This window comes from Poeciliopsis prolifica, unplaced genomic scaffold (assembly GCF_027474105.1).
Source record: "Poeciliopsis prolifica strain line A6 unplaced genomic scaffold, Auburn_PproV2 SCAFFOLD025, whole genome shotgun sequence".
NCBI lineage: Eukaryota > Metazoa > Chordata > Actinopteri > Cyprinodontiformes > Poeciliidae > Poeciliopsis > Poeciliopsis prolifica.
The window spans coordinates 1,587,714-1,613,136 of NW_026562400.1; the positions used below are offsets into that span (position 1 = coordinate 1,587,714).

The 25,423-nt window shown below is 35.7% G+C and overlaps 1 protein-coding gene across 2 annotated transcripts in view; it reads right to left on the minus strand.

The window, feature by feature from the left end:
• Positions 1 to 25,423, minus strand: part of bbs9 (Bardet-Biedl syndrome 9) — a 143,845-nt gene that overhangs the window by 2,362 nt on the left and 116,060 nt on the right. The window lies entirely within an intron of this gene.

Genomic DNA, 25,423 nt, shown 5'->3' on the forward strand with positions numbered 1-25,423 from the left:
CAACAAAGAAGAGCTTTGGCTCTGCTGTTATTTAATTGCCCTAGAATGAGGATGATGTTTGCAACAGACTGATGTAAACACACTTTTAATGTGAGAACAAATTGACTGACAACAGCACCTGCTGCATGACAAAGAAGCTCCTCTTAATCTGACTACCCCCATCCCTTGTAAAGACACACACACACTCACACACACAGTCTTCAGCTCCGCCTCCTCCAGCTTGAACTGGCACTCTGATAAGGTGATAACAGGACTGTTGTCTGCCAACAATGAATCGCACTTCTTATCTCCATGAGAACGGAGAGGGTTTAGAGACCGCAGACGACAGCCTGGTATCTTGCTGTGAGTGGAGACTGCGTTACAACAGCCGCCTCTAAAGGTATCTGAATGTGTCTGTGTGTGGGGAAGGATCTTTCCTCGGATGTACATGATGGAGACAACAGGCTGCCTCTCAATCTGCTTGCAGACTCCAGAAAGAAGCTAATCAGACGGCCCATCGTCTACAGCTTTACAGACAGACTCGAGTGCCGTGTGGTAGGAGGGTGCCGTAAACAGATTACAGAGAAAACAGAAACGTTGAGTAGCAATGAGTTACATTTACTCAGTTGCATTTACTTGTCGAACTCCTTGTACTCACACTGCACTTTGTACAATGTACTTGAGTCATTTTATTACAAAGTATCACTACTCTTCAGTAGTGGACTCTGGATACTCTACACTGCAAAAACATAAAGTTTTACCAAGTAATTTTGTCCAGTTTCTCGTGCAAATATCTTAGTACATTTGAAATAAGCCTAAACCTACTTATTTAAAGGTAACTTTTCAGCAAGACATGTGGAAGCTTGTTTTAAGTTAATAATTGTTGAAGATAGATAACCAAAAAAAAAAAAACATACTTGCTGCCCTGATCTTCTTAATAGAAAAAAAATTACCAGTGGAGCTAATGTAGTTTTTAAAAATCTACATCCATCAATTATTTTCTTAAAAATAAGCTTCTATATATCTTACTAAAAATATGCTTTTAAACTACCTTTGTCTTATTCCAAGTGCACTGAGTTATTTGTACACTCAGTACAAAAATACTTGGTAATATTTTGCTTTTTTGCAGTGTGCCCACTGTGAGTAACTTCACTGAATGAAGATCTTATTTTAACCAAAAATTCACCAGACACACAACTGCAGATTTTCTTAAAGTTTCATGTTTCACATTCAGAGAATTTGATGTGGAAAAAAATATTCTTTTGTCTGATTTTGTTAATTTGTAATTATTTATATAATTATTTTAATTTTGGTCTTTAAAATACAAAAATGTTCACTTAAATTTATATTTTTTCTGTCTTCTGATGTCATTTTAAATATTAAATGATTGATGTTTTGATCAGTACTTGAGTAGCCTTTTTTATCAAATACTTTTTATTCTTACTGAAGTCATTTCTTAAATGGCTACTTTTAACCCTTACTTGTCAACTCTTTTTGAGTACTCTACCCACTGCTGTTCAACATTCATTCAATCCTCAAAACAATTTGAATTTGAAGAAACCAAAGCTGATTTCTTTTATGACTATTTTTTTGTAATTCTGCTCACATAAGAAGAAAAATAAAAGATGATAAAATCAGTCTGCAGCAACAAAATGTGCAGACTTATAGTGCAGCAGCTTAATTGCGACGGCTCATTAAACCGCCTGTGTTTTATCGCTGAAAGCCACTTGTCTCCCCACCCTATCATAAAACCACAAACCTACAAACACAAGAGAGGCATACATGTATAGACAAGAAAACACTTTTATATGCAAATTTACACTTAATCACCAAACTAAACTATAATTGAAACTTTTAAAGAATACAATAATAGCAACATGTAAATTATTGTACCGCTCCCTTTTTCTCAGAACTTTTACAATCAGACTAGAAGTCTGATTGACATAGTGAAAGTGTTTGCAAACAAACTGCTGTTTTTTTTTTGTTGTTTTTTTTACAAGCACTACCAAAAAACCCCCTAAGAAAATCAGTATTTTATGTGAATCAAGAGCATTTCATCAGTGGCTCTGAGTGGGTTAATCCCATAGCGACAGGCTAATCCAGACTTGACGCTAACTGTCTGGTTACAACTTCACACGAAATCCCTCAGAAGACCCGACACTCCTGAGCAGCTGAGCCAACAAACACCATGAGTCTGTGTGAGTTCATATCAGTGAATCGAAAAAATACCAATGAGACACATTTACCCAATAGGTTCCTAGAGGTTAGACGTTTTAATGTCTCTCCTGCTTTGATACAAAGTTACTAAGTGCTGGTCCTCTGCTCTCCAAGCACTCCTAAAAAAAATCTATATAAAACTGTCAAACTAAAATAAATTGTTAAATCGAATTAATCTGAACTCAGATGGGCTCCTTAAACAGGACCAGGTCACCTACTGGGCCTATTGGAAAAGATAGATTTAGTACTGAAATTCTCCTTAACTGCAAAGTAAGAGAAATATGTAGGATTCATTCTTTTCTTTCCTTTTCAACTTTTTCTCTTCCTTTTCTTTTTTAAAATATTCAGTTGATTAAATAAAATGTGTATGTTTTTCCAAAATATGTATTTTTACATGTTTTATCTTAGTTTTGTTTTGTGAAATGATTAGTAGATGGGTGATTATTTGCTCTACTAAAAAGATATAAATATCTGACTCAACTATTTATATGATACAGTTAAATGCTCTAATTGCTCTAATGATATTAGAGCAATGCTTTAGTCAAGTTTTCACTGATATTTAGATTTATATTAGGTGATAAGATAGCTTGGAAGGCCTCCTTACGATAACCCTAATGTTAGGATAGCTCCCTTCACTGATTCTCGCCAGATTTAGATTGGCATCCCCAAAACAGAAGAAATATCTCAGTCAAATTAAAATATACATTTTAGACTGATAGTAAACTTTCCAGAAGGGTGAATAGTTAAAGCAGAACTGTAAGCACTTCAGTGTGATGTTGAAATGAACCATCAACAGGAGTCAAAATAGTTATAATAAGATGTTATTTCTGTTGCACTCCACTTCACACTGACTCACCAAAACGGTTCTGTCTACCTTCCTTGTTAGCTGAGGCATCGCAGTAACACGTCAACATCAACACTTTATGTCTTCTCAGGCTTCACACAAGTTAAATCAAATAAGCGAAAACATTTGTAAGATGCAACATTACCATATTAAACTATTTTATTTATTGCTTTTTATATTCACACACAAAAAAACAAAACAGTAAAAGATTAAAACCGTGCAAAAACATTACAGTGCTTATTTTTTTGGTTGACATGAAAGATAGAAGTGACTGTCACATCAGATCAGAGGAATACAGCTATTTAATTTAATATCTTAATTTAAGAGTCAAACATTCAGCCTGAGCCTAACTGATGTGTTTAATGGGATATGAACTGATTAACAGCAGCCTGGTTATGTATCCACAGATGCTGAGAGATTGATCTGATCGTATTTTGGCGTTTTATTGGCTTACAGATGTCAGCCAGGCAGTGAGGTTCAGTTTAATCTAATCATTATGATGGCTTACTGTGCTCTGTTGTTTGATGGCTTTGTTCCAAAAAGGCCATATGTGTAATATTGGCTTAATACAATTTTTAATATCTGAGGTAAAAAGTTCATCAGAAGGTTTCTGTGCAAAGAAACAAAATAAACATTGCAGAACATTTTGGTTTTGTATTATATTGTCTAATAAAGGATTAAATAAATGAAAGTATTATCTGAATATTATATTTGATATTGAGATTCCCTGGCAGTTCAATATAAACTACTAGGTAATCTAAAAATAGTGAAAGTGTGTTTAAATTTATCTTTTGGAGTAAATAGTTCCATCTAAAACTATCCATTCAGGTTAATGTTGACGATAAATCTGTGGCTTTGGAGGAACTCAGGTCAATAATCATCATTGTAGGCAGGGGTCAATCCCTGATTGGCTGTGTGTCAAAGGTCAATGGCCCTCACCTCTTTGGCTTGTTTTTTCAGCACAAATACAAAATAAATGTGAACAAACAAAACTCAAGTTAGATGTTCTCTTTTGCTTTAAAGAACAACAAACAGCCAAATGACAGCTAATCTACTTCACAAAAGTGATTAATATCTTTCTGAGATAAGTGTTTTACTTTTTATGTCCATATTTTTTCAGTAAAAACACAACAAACTCCATCTATGTTAATGACATACAGAGGCACAGGGCAACAATTTTACATAAATTGTTTGTTGAGCTTTGGAATATTGGGTTGAGACACATTTTTATGTCACAATTCAAAACTTTGTCCACACTCAGTTTTTAAGACTTTTAATTCTTTAATGCATTTTAGACATATAAAAACAGAAGTTGATATTCAGGTTATGGAACATATTTCTGCAATGAACAGGCTCTAACTTTGAAAACTGGAAAAGCTGTAGAAGGACAGAAGAATGGAAGGATAGAAGGATGAAGGAGAAGAGGAAACAAGGGTGAATGGATAAATCGAGGGATAGATGTAATGTTTAGAAAATGAGACAGGAAATTAAGTCCTGAAATACAAATATTTTCTTTTTTCTTTCATATCCAGTCTTGTCCAGACTGTTAATGAACCCTGACAACCACAATTCGGCTATGTGCACAAAACTGAATAAACACTTTTCAAATTTCACTAATTATATTCATTACATGCTGCTTGAGCAATGTAAAACATCAATGACAAGCCTGATGATAAAAATAGTTAGTCGTTAGCATGAATCTTAATTTTGTGGTGCTGAAAGGACAGTTCCTTAAAAGATGTGTGTGTAAATCATCTAGTTTTTGCAATAATTATGATCAAACAATGGTTAGTGTTTGCAACCTTTTACAAGCTTTTGCCTGTTTCTGTCTTTCACTGTTGAATATTTTCCATGTTGAACCTGAAGGACATTTCTTGTAAAAGGTATGTGATTAAATCTGTCAGTGTTTTTGCAATCGCCAGGAGGTAACCCTTCCTAAAATGTTGATGAAAACGAAGTCACGGCTAATCTGAAGTCTGACAGTAAGGACAGAGGACACTCTCATGCTTGGCCTTAAATCCTGTAGCGTAACATTATAAAAGTCAAATGAGCAGATCTGTGAAAACTTTCCATGTGTTTGTAGGTCAGGGACATTCACAATCACCCAGGGAGACCAAAGTGTCGAACGTTTTGCTTTTACTTCCAAAGTATGAAATAAAACTGTGTGCGAGGGTCAGGTCCTTGAGGGAGTGGTAGCAATGAGTCAATAAACATTGACATTGTAAGACAAGAAGGTAGCTTCCCTCTTGTATAGAAGCCTAAAGGGGTCAGGTCACATCATGTCAGTGTGTTACTTCAACAAACTAACAAAGTTGGAGTGTGTAGACCAAACAGTGCAGAGCTATGTGTGCCATGCCATTCTGATATCAAGGGATCAACATGACTTTAACCTCTTTTCACGTGGGACAGCAGCTAGCTGGAAAAGCTAAAACAGCCTAGAGTTGTTTTAATCCAATATGAAACTGGTCCAGCTGGGTCCAATGTAGATCTGTTCAACAGGAAACAAAACTATGGATAATTTATGTCATCAAACAGCATGTTATTATTAAAGCGAACGCTTCTCAGGAAAATAAACCCATTATGATATTGTTCTCTGGAATGAATGAGGAGGTGTTTCATTTTAAGAAGCGCGTTTGTCAGCATAATGGATAAGAAAAAAAGTTTGTCACATTATTTATGTACTGACTGGCTTTAATGACATTACTGGCCTTGTGCACTTAGTGGCTTGCACATAGATTCTGTGTTTCTGATTTTGTTGCATGTCTTCTCTCATCTTAGTTTGAGTTTCTAAAAGAAATTTAAGTTTAAACAAAGATAGTTGCTTAGTTCTTGATCAAGGGTCTAAAATTTGTAGATATTACTTCCCTTTGACTTTACGATTAGCAATCATACTCCCTGTACAAACTTTGAATGGAAAGAATAAATTATGTCATTTTAGGAACCAATTTAAAAGAGACTATTTTCCCGACTGGCGAGAAAATCGAGCAATTGGAAATTCAGGAAGACAGAAAAGGTTCACGGGATGATTTTCTTACAGATTTTAGGATCTAAGTGTAGGTAATATTATTTCATTGACTACTTTCCCCCTTGTAACTCCATTATTTCGTTGTGGCACAGACTCAACAAGGTGTCGGAATCCTTTCTCAGAGATTTTGGTCTGGCAGCACCACACATTTGCTTCATATTTGTAAATGATCTAAATCTTCCATTGCACCAGATCCCATAGGTGCTGTTGGAACTCGATTCACTTACTATTTGTATTCAAATACATGTGTATCTCATCATGTGTCCACGAAAAAGTGAATAGGAGAACCTTGCAAATACCAAATAGATGAGTGGTGCAGCAATTTCCACCATTGGCTTATGTGATCCTTTAAATGACAGGTGTCTGGTTTCTTTATTCTCTCAGAGTTTAGATGTAAACACTTGTTTGTTCCTACAGACACAGAAACAAAAACCACAGCAACAAAGGTCAGCGTGTCCAAAAGATAAAGAGAACGACGCTATCTGTGGTTTGTTCAAAGCCCACATGTTCTGCTTGGATTCATGTGTTTGCAGTGGATCATAGCATTGCATTCATCTGCAGGGAGGCATAGTCAAAATAGAGGAGGCCGCACAGATTGCCCGGATCACGGTGCCGTCAGCATGCCGGACGCTGAAGCTGAAGACTTACTGATTTACAGAATCCACCATGTTGTTCATGTGTGTGACAGAAAGTCAGAATCTGTTAAGAACTGACTGATTGGATCTGTACCAAAGTGTATGTTTGGAGATTGTGAATTTTTGAGTGTTTATGTTGAGATCCCATGTGCTTTTGTGCTGCAAATCTTAGATAGAATTATGTGGAGTCAAAAAACTGAATCTGTGTAGTCGATGGGAAACGACAAGAGAGTGAAAACAGAAAGCCATGCAGCACACACTATTTAAACAAGGAGAAAGTTGACAGCTGAATCACTTTTCCCAATGCCTTTTACTTTTTGGTCAACCTAGAGAATAATTTCATTATTATTTACAATCTTTTGCTGTGGAATAAAATCAAGTGTTTTTCTCAGAAAATCCTAAGTAGATTGAAAAGGGAGATCAGTTTGGCAAATGGAGTGGGAACTGCTCATGTTTTCTGAACTTGATAAGCATGTTTGCATGAGAGTATCTGACTGAGATGAAGGTGCAAAACATTTGTTAATTTCAGCTTATTGCACAATGATAGTGATCCAAACATTAAAAAAACTTTCAGCCATTAGAAAATAATTTTAAAGGCTTAAAACATACTTTTTGAGTAGATAGTTTAGTTATTTTGTAACTAAACTCCTTTTCTGTGGGAACTTGAATCCTGTACTTTTACTCTCACTCTAAAAAACTTGTTTGTACAAATAGTGGCAGTGGAATAACTGGCTTGTATACAGCAGAAGGCTTTCTCATTCTTTATTTTGGACATTTGAAAATACAAAAGAGATAGGTCTGATAAGATTTAAGGATTTTGTAATAAAAACTAAATGCAATCAACATTTAAATTTGGATAACTGAACAAAGAAAAAGTGAAAAATACTGATTTCTGTTGTCAGATGAGGCAATAAAGTTGAGAAATGCAAAAACTTAAAGATAGAGAGAGGTTGAGACCATTGCTTAGGTTCTCTCTCTCTCTCTCTCTCTGTATGGGTGTGGTATAGTGGGTGGGTTCATTCCCGTGGTCGGCCAAGATATTTTTTCTCTGCTCAGCTACGCCCTGCAACTAACCAACATGCAGACACACACATACCGGCACACACATAATGTACAGAAAAATATATGGTGGCTAGTCCAAAGAACCAACGTTAGAAAAGAACACAAAGTTTTCCAGATCTGGTAGTGATATAAAACGTCTGCGTTTGTCTCTCACAATCACACACCGATGCACAAATGCATTCATACATGCCTCTGTCTACTTCCTCCACGCTCTCTGCTCTCTGCTCTCTGTCTAAATACAGCCAACCACATCAGAGACAACGTTTACAACACTGGGTGAGTTACACACTTGCATACATACACACACATAAACTGTAAATTTTACTCAATACGTACAGCATATACATAACTCTAAAATGAAAACACACTCCATGCAATAAAAACTGGATGATGATTTACACATGTGAACAGATACTTACATGCAGTACCTTAAACGTAGGATTCTAAATCTAGTTTAGGTATGTGTGCGTGTTTGTTCAGTTGGCTTCTGTTGTGGTTGGCCTGTTGTTCTGGTCTGAGACAACAGTCCATCCCTGCAAAATGTTTTAACACTCCTCCACCATAGAAACACCAATGCACAGTTTTAAACAAACACCCAAAGTCTCTAAGCTTAAGAGAAAGAAAATCAGAGTAGATTATTGCATCCTGATTGTGTGTGCTATCTGACATCATGAACAATTAAGCCCAGAGTTATTCATACTTCTGGCATATTTATATTTAAATGATTTAATTTTAGGACAGAGCATTTTTTTTGGCTCATTAAGTACATCCTCCTTCAGTTCTAAAGTTCCCAATTAACTTCCAATCTATTAATACCATGTCATGTTGGATATTGCTCTATGTTTTTTTATTATGTTGTGAAGGATGGGGACTTGCTACAAAACAGCAATTATGCTGAGCCAGGGCTGATTTATAAAAACAAAACAAAACAAAAAAAACCAACAACATATATTACAATAAGTAAGTATTAAATTAAAAACTTGGCTGAAAAAGGTAGAACTAGTCCCTGATGGAGTACTTAAATCCTACTGTTCCATAAAATCACCATAAAATCTAAAAGTATATGCACCAGCCAAGTTTTGCTAATCCATCTCTTCCATAACTGATCATCAGCAGGTGTGACTCTTTTGGTTGTTCAATGGTTTGGAGATTATCATTTTTGAGATTAATATGGAGGTTAAATTGAAATTTCAAAGCTGCTGTACAATGACATCTGTATAACAGTTTTTCTCTTCTGCTCCCAGAAGAGGAAAACTTTTACACCAGGTGTGACTAACTAAAAACAGTAGCTCTATCCATCACTTTAAGATGTGAGCTTGAGGAAGGAAGATTTCAGTAAAATTGCAATATTGGCACTTGAGAACTTGTGGAAGTAGTTGGCCTTTACAGAAGTCTCACATATCCCCCTCCTCAGTGCCAAACCTTAAGGCAAGAGATTTTGGTGTCCACTGAAGAGGAAGAAGATATTGTCCCCCAATGATTTCTTGATCTGCCCCAGAGTCTTTTTCCAATGGCAGAAACCAAATTACCTTCAAAGGGAGGCTTGCTGATCAGATATGTAAACCACATCAACTAACCTTTTTCTATGTGAAGTAGCAGAGCTCCCACTCTGTGTCCTGTAGGAACTTCAACACATTGGGAAATCAGCATCACTCGTAAACATCTTGTCAAATAGTAAGTTATCTGGATTTATGTATCTGGATCAGTTTTAATCATTTATCTGATATGAGCTCCAGAATTTTGAATTTACAATCTACCCTGCCACCGGCCCAATGCTTCCTGAATGACAGCATCAATAAAACTCCCACCATCTGAAATATAAATGGACAAGGCAATAACCAGCAGGCTTGTGGCTTTTGCTCTTCATGAAGCTAATTATAAAAATATTTCCAGATATTTTCAGATCTTATATTTCACTGTACTAGGTGTTTTTCTTGTTGCTCATGCAGAGCAAAGAGAGGAAGGGGAAACACCCAGACTGCCACAAAAGAAGCACCCTGATGGGGAAATACCCTGCACACAGACTTCCCTTCTCCCCAAACTTAAAACCAGTCTGAACCTGAGGGTCTTTCATATTTATGCAGATTTATACAGTTTTCTAAATGCACAATAAAAGAACCAAATCACACGCACCTCAAGAAGTAAATCATAATACAGTTACAGAGAGTTAATACCCCTGAAGGTTAAATGAGGTATACTGGGAAATTCTTAACCCTGTTAATAGGTAGGAAACACCAAAGTAGGTTATCTGGATTGTAAAAATGCAATTCCCTTTCTCCCAAAAACTCAACAACAAATGTTCTTTTTCACCTGCTCCTTTCATCTGTTTTCTTTCACCCGTGTACCTGTTCCCTGTGCCAGTTTCCATTCACTTTGCTTTTTTCTCCTTTTCTCTCTTCTTATAAACCAAGTTTACCCTGTTTGACTTCATAAAGATTTACCTCTTTTGCACTATTCTCACACTTCTCCTATCTATATGTACATTTATTCTATCTCTTCTAATATTTCTAAATGGGCACCTGTTCAAGTTCATTGTAGGAAACAGCAGCTGTGGCTCTGCATGTGTCTTTTAATTGTACTGTGGAAAGCCACCATTCTTCCTCCGTCTCCTCCGCGCCACTGCCTCTGCCAAAGATACACTTCCCATTGCCAGGAAGGAATAAGGGGCGAAAAAAGAGAAGAAACCAGAAAGTAAGCCTTGTGACCCCTGCAGGGTGAAAACAGAGGAGACATTGTACTTGCATGAAGGAGTCATTTCATTTTTCTGTATTTCCCACATCCATGGATTCCATATAATCTATGAATAAAATCTCTCATCTATTATTTGGATTTCATTTTCTTATAAATAATTTTGAATCACTCAATTTACAAAATAACTTTCAGCTGTAAATCTGAAACCTGACTTCACAATTCTAGACATACTTTACCCCAAAGGAAAATTAAATGTGGAAACTCATATCTTCCAAATATATTCAAGAAGATTTTGTGACTGATGCTGTGGGCAGAAAGGACCTCCTATTAACAGCAGTCAGCAATGGAAGTGAAGACTGATCATAATTAGACTGTCATGATCAGTCTAATCATGACAGCTCAATATATGGAAAGTAGAGATGGTATTTCACAGTAACCTGTCCTGGATAACATCATCAGTTGTTGACAAGCATCACCTCATTTGCTTTTCTTGCGCCTCTTCAAATCCGTCTGGTCCAGGAAAAGTAATGTTTAAGTTGTATTCAGTGTTACAAAAAAGCTAGCAGTGTAACAAGATCTATGTGATATAAAAATTCAACAATATTTAAAGTGAAAATGAAATGCTGAGTATTATCCAGAAACCATCAAAATGGGACTTCAGCAGGTGAAGGAAATGACATAAAATTGTGTGCTTTAAAATGACACCCTGTTGTTTGAGTCTTATTTTATAGCCAGAAACCTGGTACATTATGAGATGTCCTTTGCATTTAAGAAGTTGGCTTGTTGTCAGACTGGCAGACAAGACATTGTTATAAAAGTACTGAATAAGCTTTCACCACTTTAATGTGCTTGTATGGCAGCGAGCTAAAAACAGTGACAGAGATAACAGAAATTTCTTCTACATACTGAAAAAGTTGTTACTGGCTAACTGTTAGCATTAATAAAGCTGAAGATTATCTTTTCTGCATGGCTTCCTATTGGTGCTCAGCAGAACTAATTTTTTGCACTTTTTATTGAGTTTAGAGAGAACTGGATCATCTTCCCTTATAAATACTTAGAGTCATCAATCTATATATTATCAGATTTATAAGAACTTTATCCAAAATATAAACGAAAGGAAGTATTTTCAACATTTTTATTCTTATGAGAAGCTACAATTAGACAAGGAAACAAAATGCAAACCATAAAAATGGGCACTACTCATTTTAATAGACATGTAGCTTTGATTATTTTGCACCCATATAAGTTTGATATCAACTATATCTGTAAGTTCATATCTCCCAGGGGGATATTTCACATCTGCTTTGAAGACTGACAGTTCAAACTTATTTTTCTAATTTACTCATAGTCTAATATGCTAAGCTTACTCTAATGAATCATGTCTTCCAGGAGGAGGTCATTTAGAAATATTCTGCTTTTTTAATTGTATTATATTATTAAATCAGTCAGCTGGCTCAAAAGGAGACCAAAAGAAATACAACCTTTCTTTTTGTAGGCTGTAATGTACATACTATTTAAATTCAATTAGATGTTTTCATCTCTGTTTAAATTCTTAATTAGTGTACTTACAAAGACAAATAAAACAATGTGCGGTTAGTTAAGTACAATGATACAACATACTTGTTTTACAGATATGACAAAAGCAGATAGAGACTAAATGAAACATGAGGATACAAAAATCAGGTTACTGATTGATGAATAGGCGAATTGGGCTTTAGCATCTGGAATTGCTTATTAAAGTGTTTAAAAGATAAGGCATACAATGAATTTTTTGTACAACTAACATAATAAAAGATGCTGTGTTTATAGAATAACTTTAAAAAGGCAATTAAAGAGCTATGAGTAAAAAAAAATAATTTTTGTCCCTTTCCACTTTATTTTTTCTGTTTCTAAAACAAATCAAAACACTATTAATGACAAGCTGACAGCACGGTGACATAATATTAGTGCAGGTTCTCTGACCATCGTTCACACCGCCTGTTTGTGGTGCTACAGTTGCCAGATTCAAATCCATCAACTGTGCCTGCAATTAATAAGCTACACACACACACACACACACACACACACACACACACACATAGACACAGCAAATTTACAGCAAACACACTTTATTCCACCAAATTAACAGGCAGAACTGCTGTGACTAGAAACACATGGAGCCTTTTGACAAACACAAACACACCAAATTGATTCAACAAACAGCCTTCAAGTAATGCTTAATATGATTTTGGAATGACTCAGTTATTTTAATGAGATTTTACCGAAGACACACACATACACATGTTCGCCTGGGGGGAAAAGCTTCCTCATTAATCAAACATTTCAGCAAGTTGCAGTCAAACAACTCAGCTTCTTTCCTAGAACTGACTGACACTTCCTTAGCCTCCTTTCTTCCTCTGCAGCAAGATAATCCCTTAAGTACTATTTGTGGTTTCACAGAACAGTTCTGTCAGTGGCTTCAAGGTAAACTTTTTTTAATGGCAGGCATTTGGGAATTAATAACAACTAAAAGACATATTGAGTTGCTTCTCTCACAGATGTTAAATATGTAAACTTTCATATTACAGCTTGCTCTTGTCCTTCTAAGGATGGAAAAATCATCTTCATCTCTTGACTTTTTTAACAGTAAAATTGAAGTGTGGAAGCCAAGACAAGCTTTCTGAATATATTTTAATCACTGCAATTTGTGTAACTTGCAGTTGGTATGTTGACATTTTAGGGACATAACCATTGAAAAATTTGTCACGATTGACAAATGCAAATTCATCCCAGTTATAAGTTCAACTCAGAACTAGTAGTAATATTGAAAAAAAATATATAATTTCATCACTTTCTCACAGAAATATACAAAGATGTTTTCTATATTATATTGCATCTTATAAATTACAATTTGCAGCCTAAAAACAGAATTCAAACTGTTCTGGTTTTACAAGCTCAGGATACTGTAAGATATCTTAAATAGAGAGAAAACGTATTGTTCAAAGTTCATAGAACTCTAAAGACTTTTACCGTGAATGTCGGCATTTCTTATGCTGCTTTGACTTTCAAAAAGTAGCTGCTCTTCTAATTGCTTCAAACAAAAAACTGAAATATATTTTTAGTCACAGAGGAAAGTAAAGCTTTTGATAGAATGTTGATCTGATCAGTTTCATAAATAAATCTGATAAGCTGACAATAAGTTAATAGGCAAAATAAGACTGATGTTATGCTGATGTTAGCAGCATTCATTCTACTGAGAGTTGGATTAATGCTGTCTTCAGAACGATGAGGCAGCAACTGGAAACACTAAAATACTCTTCTTATTTCCTTCTGCTTCAATTGATAAAAGAAAAGAAAAAATAGATATATTTTTTCTTTACAGATAAGGCTGATTTAACGCTTAGTACTCTTCACTGTCTTAAATATTCACATTTTACTTTCATTTCTTCCTGTTTGCGCCTGTGGCAAGGCATCTCACATGTTGGAACTGATGGAAGACAAAAAATAAATAAATAAATCAATTATAGTACCTTAAAAGTGATTTAATTTCAAAATAGCTAACTACCAGTAGTATTGGATTTCCCCGGTAATCAAAAAATCTGAAAATGTTTCATTCCTCCCACATTATCGGTATTTAATGAAGTTCAAAGAAAAGCAGAAAACTGATGATTTTAGCTGTTGTTATTTTTGATGCAAATATTCCAAAACACTGGAAATTTTGTTTGATTTTTGTTTGACACAGAAATAATACTTGAGGATGGAATTCAGGAGCAGCAAAATTCTGCAGCGTTACTCAAATTTTGCTGCTGAGGATCAACAGGAAAACTATCTACATTCCAAAGAATAAGTTATTTATAAAGCGTTTAACCTTCAAATGCCATGGAATATATAAGATCTATATATATTCTGATTTTATTTTCTTACAGCTTTCTGCTAACTGTGCAAACACTGGTAATTGATAATTTGCAAATAAATACTTTCACTTGAGGTGCTTCATTTTCAGTCTTCTTCTTCTGTCTCTGTTTCCCTAGCATTCCCTCACACACACCAGTAAAGGCTCAATTGCAAGTAAATTATTGCTGCAGTTCTTTAATCACAGCTCCAAAATGCTGTCAAGATTTCTACTGCTGTGAGCCTAAGCCAGACTGTAAACACATGCATGAACCTAACATTTTAATGAAGAACTTTTGAAGGTAATTATATACTTTCTTGGGAGTGTTAGGATTATTTTTCTCACAAGTAGACAAGATGGAGGAGCAAGCAGCTTTGTTTTAAATGTGTTGCATATCATTTTGGTGGATATCAAAATCCCTTTAAAACAATGCTAAGCTTAATTTGCCTGCACCCACTTTAAATATGTGAGATAATTATCAGATTTACTTTGATTTGCACTTGATAGATGTAGTACAAATAAAGTTTTTACTGAATGTTGTGCCTGGTACTTGGATATTAACTCTGGCATAAGCCTGTTTTTCATTTAAAAAAATTTTCACAGCTGCTAAAAGTTTAGATTTCAAGAAACTTAGCTCTCAAACACCAGGCTTTGTATGGATAGCAGCTTCATGCAGAGAGGTGAAGAGGGAAAAAATCCAAAAGGAAACAGACATCAGATGAAAACACATGAACACTGAACATATGTGAGAGGGTGGGTCATCTTTAGCAGAATCATCACATTTCATGTTAACACAGGTGTGAATGTGGGCGGAATAAACATGCATTTGAAATGTAAGAGATCTGGCAAATTATACCGCTCATCAGCGCACATGCACACTCACGTGTAGAGCACACATACAGGCAGGACTGGGCTGAATGGATAACTGCTCACTTTGAGTTTACTTACACATTCAGAGCTAGTCAACCACACCCACATACCACAGACACACACTTTGAGTTTAAGACCTCTGGCTTCTTGAGCTGCTGTCCTGTGTTTCCTCCATCTACTGTACATCTGGAAACATCTGCAGAAATTGATTTTATTTGACTGAAACAAGTTCACACTCACGACAGGGTTTGTACTGTGTTCTAATATGCAGATTTAAACATCGCAAAAATAAAAACATTTTTCCTCCTTCCATTGCAAGGAAATAAAAAATCTCACATGATATGGTAAGACTAAAAAAGTTTGGCCTAATATACAATTTATTTGTTTACATGCAGCCATGTTACATGCAAGTTAACACCAAACATCTGGATAGAAGATTCATTTTAGACAGAGGGGCAAATTCTACATAAGTCAGCATTATACATAATATTTTGACATGTTGGTCAAGCTGATTCTAACTTGACCTTTGGACAGTTATAAGAAACATTTTTGATATGCTGAAACTGTTTAGATCAAACTGAAGTTATCAATCTGTGCACAGCCTCTATATTTTACAACTTTAAACACACACACACACGCATACACATATCCCTCCTCCCCCGTGCTCTGCAGACACACACACACACACATTCACAAAAAAGTGATTAATCTGACCACTCCTGTTCTTTGGCAGCGTGTTTCCGCCAGTAAATCCAGAGTCTGGTGGCAGCCTGCATTCCACACACACATACACTCACTTTGTACACACTAATCAGACAATCTTTAACACAGTTCACACAGTCAGATCCATGCATGCGTCCAGCCACAGAAAAATGCATGCACACAAAACGTATGCAACTCTGAATTCAAATATAAACATCCACCTGGATTTACCTGTTAATCAAAAATGAGCTAAGGTTATTACAGTAAAAAAAAAGGTAACACTGAAAATCAATAAAGTACAACCTCTGATATTTTGTATGGGAAAAAAAAAATTTTATATGAAAATATTTTGAGAATATTAGAGAAAATAATTAAATATAATGCCATTTCTGGAGGCATTGTATGGTAAAATTGTACCATAACAAGAAATGGTAAAAATATAGAACACACTTTTAAGACATGCACCTATTTTCTCGTGTCATTGTCTCCAGGCTGCAGTTTCTGCCTGCGCTTCAAAAATACCAAAAATATGTCTTTGATGGCTCAGGAAGAGAGTGTCTCTCCACTTCCATTAGTCATTTTGCTGATATTGCAGGCACATCAAAAGCTGTGTAAGTGTATATAGTGTTAAAGTATTAAAAACTTTGTGTCCTTTTCTGACTACGGAGACACGTGTCAGCTGATTCCTCTCCGGACATTTATTAGGAGCAGGGAGTGCAGTGCAGCAAGGGCCAGTCCCAGGCTGGACAAGGCAATTTTCTAACAGTCAGATCTTAGTTACATACATTTGAATTACATTAAACAAGATAAATAAAGTGTGTTAGTTCCATAGTTACTTCCTGCTCTGATGCAGAGCATAATGACAAACATGTCGGGTGTCCTGCCAGAGAAATGGGGAGAATACAGATTAAACAAAACCAGAGTACTGAGATGAGTCCCTCAATCTGGCTCTAGCCCATCAATGCAATCCTGTACATTGAGAAAATGAACATGAACAATGCAGACATTTTTTTAAGTAATCAAATGAGTGTTTATTTACAACTTTTTCGTTTCTATGAAAATTGACTAATGCAACAAATGAAAATGACAAAACCTTAGTTGTTGAAAGAGCTAGGTAATCTCTCTTTTTAACAACTTTTATTAGAAACTAGTGGTGTTAGAATTGCAAACTAGAAGAGTAACCCTCTTTGTATTTTCTAAATTGTTCCCAAATCCTTTAAGCAATCTAACATTTCTAAATATTCAATAAATGAGAATATGCGTTTCAATGAGGCTCATTCAAAAGATATCATACATAATTTTAATTATGTATGATAATATGTCGGGTGTGTATGTGTAGTTGTGCAAGTTGTGGTCAGAATAGCTTAATTGTAGGGGGAAGTGTCTTCTATTGGGAAGTACAGATGCATCATAATCATCATTAAGAGTGGTGCATCCTATAATTTTCCATGGACAGCAAACTCCACTCATGTTTAGGGATAAAACCTCCTTTTAAACACAAATACTACAAGAATATTATTATCTAATTCTATCATTAGTACATCAGCAACATTTTTGTGCGAGCCAACCTTTCTGTCTTCTCAAGGGAATCCTACACATCTTAAATCTTACCAAACACATGATCATGCCATTCACTGCAGACAACCATTTCCTTCAAACAGTCAGTTTTACCTCAGAAAGTCCTATTTTATTTAACCGACAGTTTAAAGTTTAAAAATTCTGACCCCGTTTTCTTCCTTTGATCTTAAAAAATGATCTGATTATGGAAGTAAGAGACGGTTAACACTATGGCCAAACACAAATCAAGAGTCATTTCATGACTTTCACCCTTAAATGAAACTGAAAAAATAAAAATAGCTTTTATTTTCTGGATAATCTGACTGTAGATGTGCTGCTTTTCTTTTGATTGCAAAGAATTTTGTACTGTGGGTGATCTTTTCCAAATAGCAACATCCCATATGTCGGGTGTGTATGTTTAGTTGTGCATGTTGTGGTCAGAATAGCCTAATTGTAGGGGGAAGTGTCTTCTATTGGGAAGTACAGATGCATCATAATCATCATTAAGACTGGTGCATCCTATAATTTTACCCTAAAATTTTCTTAGATGTATACACAACCAAAGACATGTAGGAAAGAAATTTATTCAAGACAACAACCCAGAACCAACATGACCTCATTGCTCGGGATGTTTTGGCTGTCTAACTTATTATACCATACCTTATCTAATCAGGCAAGGAAAACCCAAAAATATACACAATCAAACAACCTAAATTTATAACCTGAGATAAGACAAGGAACTAAACAGTAAACAGGAAATGTGTGGGCCTGTGGGAACTAACACATACAGTTTTACCCCAACCTTTCATGAAAAAAAAAACAGTAAGTTGATTTTCAAAACCACTTTGGTAGCATGTGCAGCAAATCCGGCTCTAATGTTTGTCTTTTCTGTTGGTAGCACTTTGACTACAATCTCAGAGTAATTTCTGAATGGATTAAAATTGCTGGCATACCAGAACTATCGCTTCTGTTTACCAGTAAGTGCATTGTCTCAGTGCACATCTAACAGAGCTCTGAGACAAGTGGAACCAGCAGTGGAAAAAAAAAAAAAAAAGAATCCATGACAAGCTCAAACATGGCCGCACGATGCAAATAAATCAGGCTTGCCTCTATGTCAATTACTGCAAAGCTGGGAGATTTTCTATATCCAATGAATAACACAAGCTGGAGATGAAACACTCCATCTTTTACCTCAGTGCAAAGAATACAACAGTGTCTTTCACATTTCACCTATTTGGATAGTTGTATTGCAAAGAGTTTATTACGTCACCTGATTATAGGACATTGTACAACTGCGTACCTGTTTGCTATCAAATAGTTTTTTTCTTTATACTTAAAAGGACTCGCATTGTGCCGCATTGTGTGCATAGCCAAAAAAACTTCTCCTTTATGACTACAAGTTGTATTTAATTTTACAACTTGTAAAGTTAAATACAAGCTGTCCACAGGACATTTGGATTTTCTTTTTTTTCCAAAATCTGAAAAGTGTGGTGTGCATCTGAATTTAGCCTCTAATATCCTCAAAGGTTAGGGACTACAGTCACCCACGAATAGCTGAAATTTGCAAATGCTTGAGAGCCCCTTTAAAAACACTTACAACTGCCTATTTTAATGTTTCAAAAACCAAATGTACCTTAATATGAATTAATACATATAGTGGTAAATGTCTTAGCAATATCAATAAAGCTAATATTTAGTCTTGTCACAGACTGTAAAATGGCCTAAATTGGTTGCTTTGGCAATTCCAGCCAACAGCCTATCAAGTACAATTGCGCCTCAGGTATTTCAGCTTTGCAAGTTACATTGTCTTTTGAATATTCTATGTTCCCAAAAAAGAAGTGCATTGGCAGGTTTTCTGTGAATAATTTGCAATCATATTCACAGAAAAATCCACAAATAAGTGAATCTCTAAATACTAAAACTCAAACGTAATTCCAGTGTATAGAGGGCGAAGTTGTTAGGTATGTCTACCAACTTTTCTGATCGAGAATAGGGATGCTACTGCCCTGCAACATTTAGATGTATTCCTTCTCCAATACCCCTTAATCAGGTGTGTGGAGAAGGAATAGCAGGGGACGGAAATTGGACAACCCTGATCTGGGGGCTGAATTTTTGGTGTATTCTTTTCAAAATATTTCAAGCTCAGTAAGATGGAAAGAAAAATGTATTTTTAGCAGTAATTATCATTATCGTCAAAAGCTTCTTAGTTGGGTTGAGGTTTGGATTAGGTCCATAATAACACATGATAACAACTTTCGAATCATTGTCCTGCTGGAAGGTAAATGTCCACAACGGTTTCAAATCTTTTGCACCATCTAACAATATTTTTTGGCATTATGCTGCATTTCGTTTCATTCACCATTAACTCTTATGTAGATGATGTGTTTGGATCAGAGCACATGTCTCCACTGTCAACTGCATCACTCCACCAGAACTCCCATTAGCCTTTTGGTTTCTTCTATGATTATTTCTCTCTTTGCCGATTCTTTAGGTTCACCTCACCTCTTGGTAGGTTTGCAATTATTCATTCCCATTTTCAGATGGACAGAACAGTGCTCTGTGAGATGCCCTCCTTTAAAATTTTGCACAACTTTATTTCTGATTTTTCCTGAGAATAAATTACACAACCTTGTACTCTATTAACTAGATTTTTTTAGGGGTATAAGAAATAAGGGAAATTACTGAATACTGAGATGTTAAAGGGATTGTCATAAGGCATAAAACATACTCAGCTTATTGCACGTGCTGAGTTTAGCATGTGTGCCAATATGAGTGTCGCTAGCAAAACGTTCACCGTCATGTTCACACGTGTGAGGAGATTTTAAGTTATGGCTGTGTGGGAATGAGAGAGATAATGCTACTCTTTGTGTGTGCGTGGGTGTGTGTGTCCGCACACAGAATAAGACTTATAGGTCGTTGGAGTGAATGTTTGTCTGTGTGGGAACTTTAAGAAAACAAGCAGCGCCTCAACAGAGGTAAAAATGAACTAAGTGTGTTTTGTAGGTTGCTAAGATGAATGAAGGTTGTGACACTTTTCTAAAGCAAACAGCTCTCTGTTTGTTCTTGCTCTATCAATTTAGAGGCCTGCCACTGCCTCTGTGTGGAGGAGTGAAAATAAAAAGTGAACAGGCATCTGAAACAATAAGCAGAGATATTTTACTCCAGTGGAAAAAATTTTCTATTATTTGGCAGAAAAAAAAAAACAACAACATACAAGTAATTTTAGCAAATAACACTGATTTTAACTCACCTGCTAAACATTATGGTGTATAATAGTGTTAGCAACTTAATGACTGATGCATGTGTTGAACACAAATATATAGGTCACCCTTTTCATCATTTACTTTCTGTTCTTTGATTAACAAAAGAACACTGGGACCAGTTGTGTGATCACACAGAGTATTAAGTGTGTGTGTGATAAAGACAGGTGCTGTTTTTATGTTCTTTCCCCTCATTACGTCCCTCAAAGTCACACAATGCTACAACATTAGCTCATCCAAAAAGGAAGAGAAGATGAGACACAACTTGTCTCCAAATACAGGAGAAAAAAAGAACCTACAATCAAACTGTCTGGCCGATTTATCCTATGGAGGTGCACAACTTTACTTATCTACACTAAGTGGTAGCGTGTGCAGCAATTAGAAAAGACATTTATAACTGCTGGGTAAAAGAAGACAATATAAAAAATGTTTGACATACTAATTGTTTTTGCTTGTGCTTAATCCAAAGAGATATCAATTTAAATTTCTAGTCACACAGAAGTGTTGCACTGCCACATTGACTGCAAGATTACTAATGCGTCAGGATCGGACTTGGAACCAACAAAACAGATATATACAAATCCCATTTAAAAATCAAAGAATTTAAAAATAACTGTTTGTATTTGGGTTCTTATTTTTGTTTCAAAGAGCATAATAATATCAGCGGCATGGTTATTTATCACAATAGACGTTTACAAAGTGTATTATCAGAGAAACTCAGTCAAGCGAAGTTTCCAACCTACTTAAAAAAAAAAAAATCTCTAAATGTTTAAAAACAAAGAAAAAAAACTGAAAAGGAAAATTCTTGAAGATAAACATTTTATGATTAGAGTTGCTGCAATGAGCCACTGTTTGTGCAACTCCACTCCAAAATGTAAACAGAACATCACTTCCATCAAATTCTTATACTTTACTGGCAGCGCTTTTATAAACTATGTAACATTAACAACAAAATCGATAGGGAATAAGAAAAACTCTGACATGTTCTTATCTCCTGTAATAATGTGTGAAAACTGAAAAGCAAAACCAAATGAAAATCATCCACCTTAATCTAAAGGGAATTGTGGCCAAGTTCCTGTTTGGTTTGATCACATTTGCAGATAAATGTATCGCAGCAAATGCAGGTAGATGAATGTGGTGTCCAGAGTATTTATAAAAACATCTAATTCAGAGATTGAGATGGATATATTTTGCACTCTGACTTGGCTTTGAAGCTGATTCCCCTTTTAATCCATCCCATATACTAACTACTCTGTGGTTTATGTGAACAAGAGTTAGTTTATATAAATGTGATTTCCTCTTTGCTGCCCTGCTAAACAACTTTTTACATATAAATACTTTTGTATTTCCATTTTATAGCAGAGCCAAGTAACTGTGTTACTTTCAGTTGTGAAAAATGCTATATGTATCAAAGAAATTAGAATTGGCAATTTATCGCCTTGAAATTGGGCCTGTTTCTCTTTAAGAAGCTGCTCCTCTCTCTGAAATTCCATCTTAATTTAAGCACTTCATAACAACAATGTTCCTCCATTAAGCCTTTAACAGTGTTCGTAGGAGCGGTGCATGATGAGCTTAGCAAATGCACAGATCTACCAAGTGTTTGTTAATCTGCTCTGGCTTCCTCCCACAGTCCAAAAACATGACTGTTACATTAACTGATCTCTCTAAACTGCCGTTATCCCAGTTCAGGCTCAATGTGAGCCTCTAAAAGCATGACTATAACTCAGCCTGAAAGCAACTTCAAAAAGGAAGATTTTAAGGAATTAAAAACTAAACATTCAAAATGTATCAACACAGAGCAGGAGAATTTCTTCTTAAAAACCTTAAAAGTTTATCACTTACTGAAGGTTTATCATTTACAGAAGGTTTAGAAGTATTTATCCATGTTTTCCTTATGTATTTCATGTTTGGTTTCTTTCATGTGTTCAGGACAGCTGATGCAAACCATTGACAGGCTGTTAATGTAAAATCTAACTCGCTAATCTGCAAAAGTGAAAGCCCAGCCAAAGTTTTCAGCCTCTTAATGAGGGGAAAAAAAACAAAATAAACATTTGTCCAGGTTAAATATCTCCTTCAAGGTTTAGGTTCCGCCGTTGCTATGCCAAACACTCAAACATAAAAAAAAAAACTGTTTACTTTCTCACTCTTCTGATGATGTCATTTGTGCACATTCAGAAGGTTTTTTGGACAGAACCGCTATGAAGGAATCAAACTGCCCACCATTTACAGACAACGAGAGCGATGTGTTTCCCCTCGATAACTGTCTGGAATGTGTGTATAAAAGTACATTATCAACTGTGCAAACATGACCAATACAGCTGCAGGGGTTTACAGTATGTGCTGATGCATAGCCATCACGTCAACAAAGCACAAAGTCATAATTACCTCAGTGATTGCAGCAAAATATTCTGAATCTACATTTTCAAATTTATTTAGAAGTTTCAGTTTCTGTGCGTGTATAATGCAGGATTTTTGCTGGTTTCTTTACACACTCACTTTGCCCGGCTCTCTCAGTCCATCTGTCTCTCAGCACCATCTCTAAATGCTCCATTCATGAATGTGATGAATGGTCATGATCATGTGCATGAGGTAGAGCCAAACACACTAAAACGCCTAAACATTGTGTAAAGGGTGTGTGTTAATTTGTAACCAAAAGTCTTGTCCATAATTTCAGATGACATTTTTACTGACCCCCATATGCATTATGAGAAGAGGATATGACAACTGATTGGTTTGTCCCAGATGGGATCTGTAGCTGACAAGATAATTTCCAGATGCCAGATGTAGAGGAAAAGGCAGAAAAGATTTATTTTTTTTAAAGTGGAAAAACACAAATTCTGAGCTGCAAACAAGTAAAAAGGCCGAGTTGTTCAGTTACCATAGGTGGTCATGGGAGAGAAACTGTGCTTATAGAGGAAGGGAAATCATCCCTGCAGTCTTTATGGAGCTCTCCATGAGACACATACCTTTACATAAACTAAATCACACTGAGAGGAAGAGGTTTCGTTCCCTGTGGTCACATCGTCAGTCAGAGGTTTGTTTTATTTTTGCTGAAAAAGAAAAAAATCAAAAAATAACAACAACAAGCTGTATGCAGAAACGCTTACAGACGGCTTGTGTTTATTCAGGCAACTGAGAAAGTAAAAGTAAAACAACTCAAAAGTTTGAATGAAAAAAATTAAGAATATTTGGGCATGCAGAGTGTTTATCAACTAAAAAAACAAGATTCGGAATTATTTGGGTTATTTTGTAACTCCACTGTTGTCACATGATTACGCAGTAGGACACAATGTAAGCTGTTCCTAAGGCAGATTGCTTCATATAAAGTAGCAATGTGGAGTGAATCTGACAGCAATATTATTACAAACTGAGCTGGTTTGTAAATGATTAAATGTAAAACTTTACATGTCTGGACTGATTGGATGCCTGGATATTGTACAACCATAAATCCATGGTTGTACAATATAAATTAGACAGGTTTTTTTTATGTAAAGATCCTTGAGATGATGTTTGTTGCCAATTGGTGTTGCATAAATCAACTTAATTGAATTGAAACAAGAAGTGAACTAATCCTCGAGAATATCTTAGTAAATGCATCTGCAGAGTAGAGGAGGGAGACAGAAAGAAGGAGAGACAGATTGCAGGAGGAAGTGTGTACATTCCAGGCTAATCCTGATAGGACAAACCCACTGGTTTTCCAGCCAGAACACAACTACCACTACATATCATGTTGATGCAGCAGAAACACACCCATAAAGTCAGACACAAGGAACTTCAGTCATACTAAACCTTTCCCTGACCATGATGTTACAACTCTTCTTGTAAATCAAGTTTCAATAAACATGAGTTGAAAGGCAAAAAACTTGGACTGAAAACCCTACAACATGAGTAATGCCTGAGTAGCCACACACACCTAAGCAGTGCTTTTTATTTATGTGCTTGTGGTTTGATGCTGTTTGTTAAAGGCTTGTGTGAACGGATGTTAGTATGTTTATGTGTGTGCAAACTTCACACATTTTTTGTTTGAATATTAGTATATGCCAGTGAATTTTTTACATGTGAAAGAAAAGGAGAGTGTGCTATTGACTTTGCTTTATCTTTTGTGGTGATGACTAGTAAAGTGTATTTGCACAAAACCGCAAAGACAGAAAAAATAAACATGTTCCAAGAAAAGGAATTACATTTTTTTAATGTCATGTCTCAAACATTTGTTAGAGTACACCAGCACTGTTCATCCAGTGACCTGACCCACACAAACACATACATCTACATGTGGATCTTGTATTGAGTTCACCACAGCTGGGATATCCAAATTTCCTGAAATAGTTACTATGCAATAACCAGATCAAGAAAATCCAGTGCAAAAGCAACCCAAACCAACTCAAAAAGATGGCAAGAAAAACAGTTTTACTAATCACACTTTAGTTGTGTAATTAAAAAAACAACAACATAGTAATAAAGACAACATCTGAAACTGCTATAATAATAACAGGGACATGAACTGATTTTTCTAAGGAGTCCAATTTGCAGAGCCACTGCAGTAGTATATTTGTGCAAAATGAACTGTGGATTTCATTACATGAAACAGACATATTAATATTACTCTTAAAATTTAAGTCTCATAACAATTTTAGTAGCACAGACTACATTAAGCCATTTAGGTGCCTCGTTTCAGTTGTTTTCTGTCTAATTTATAGTTTATTTACTTTC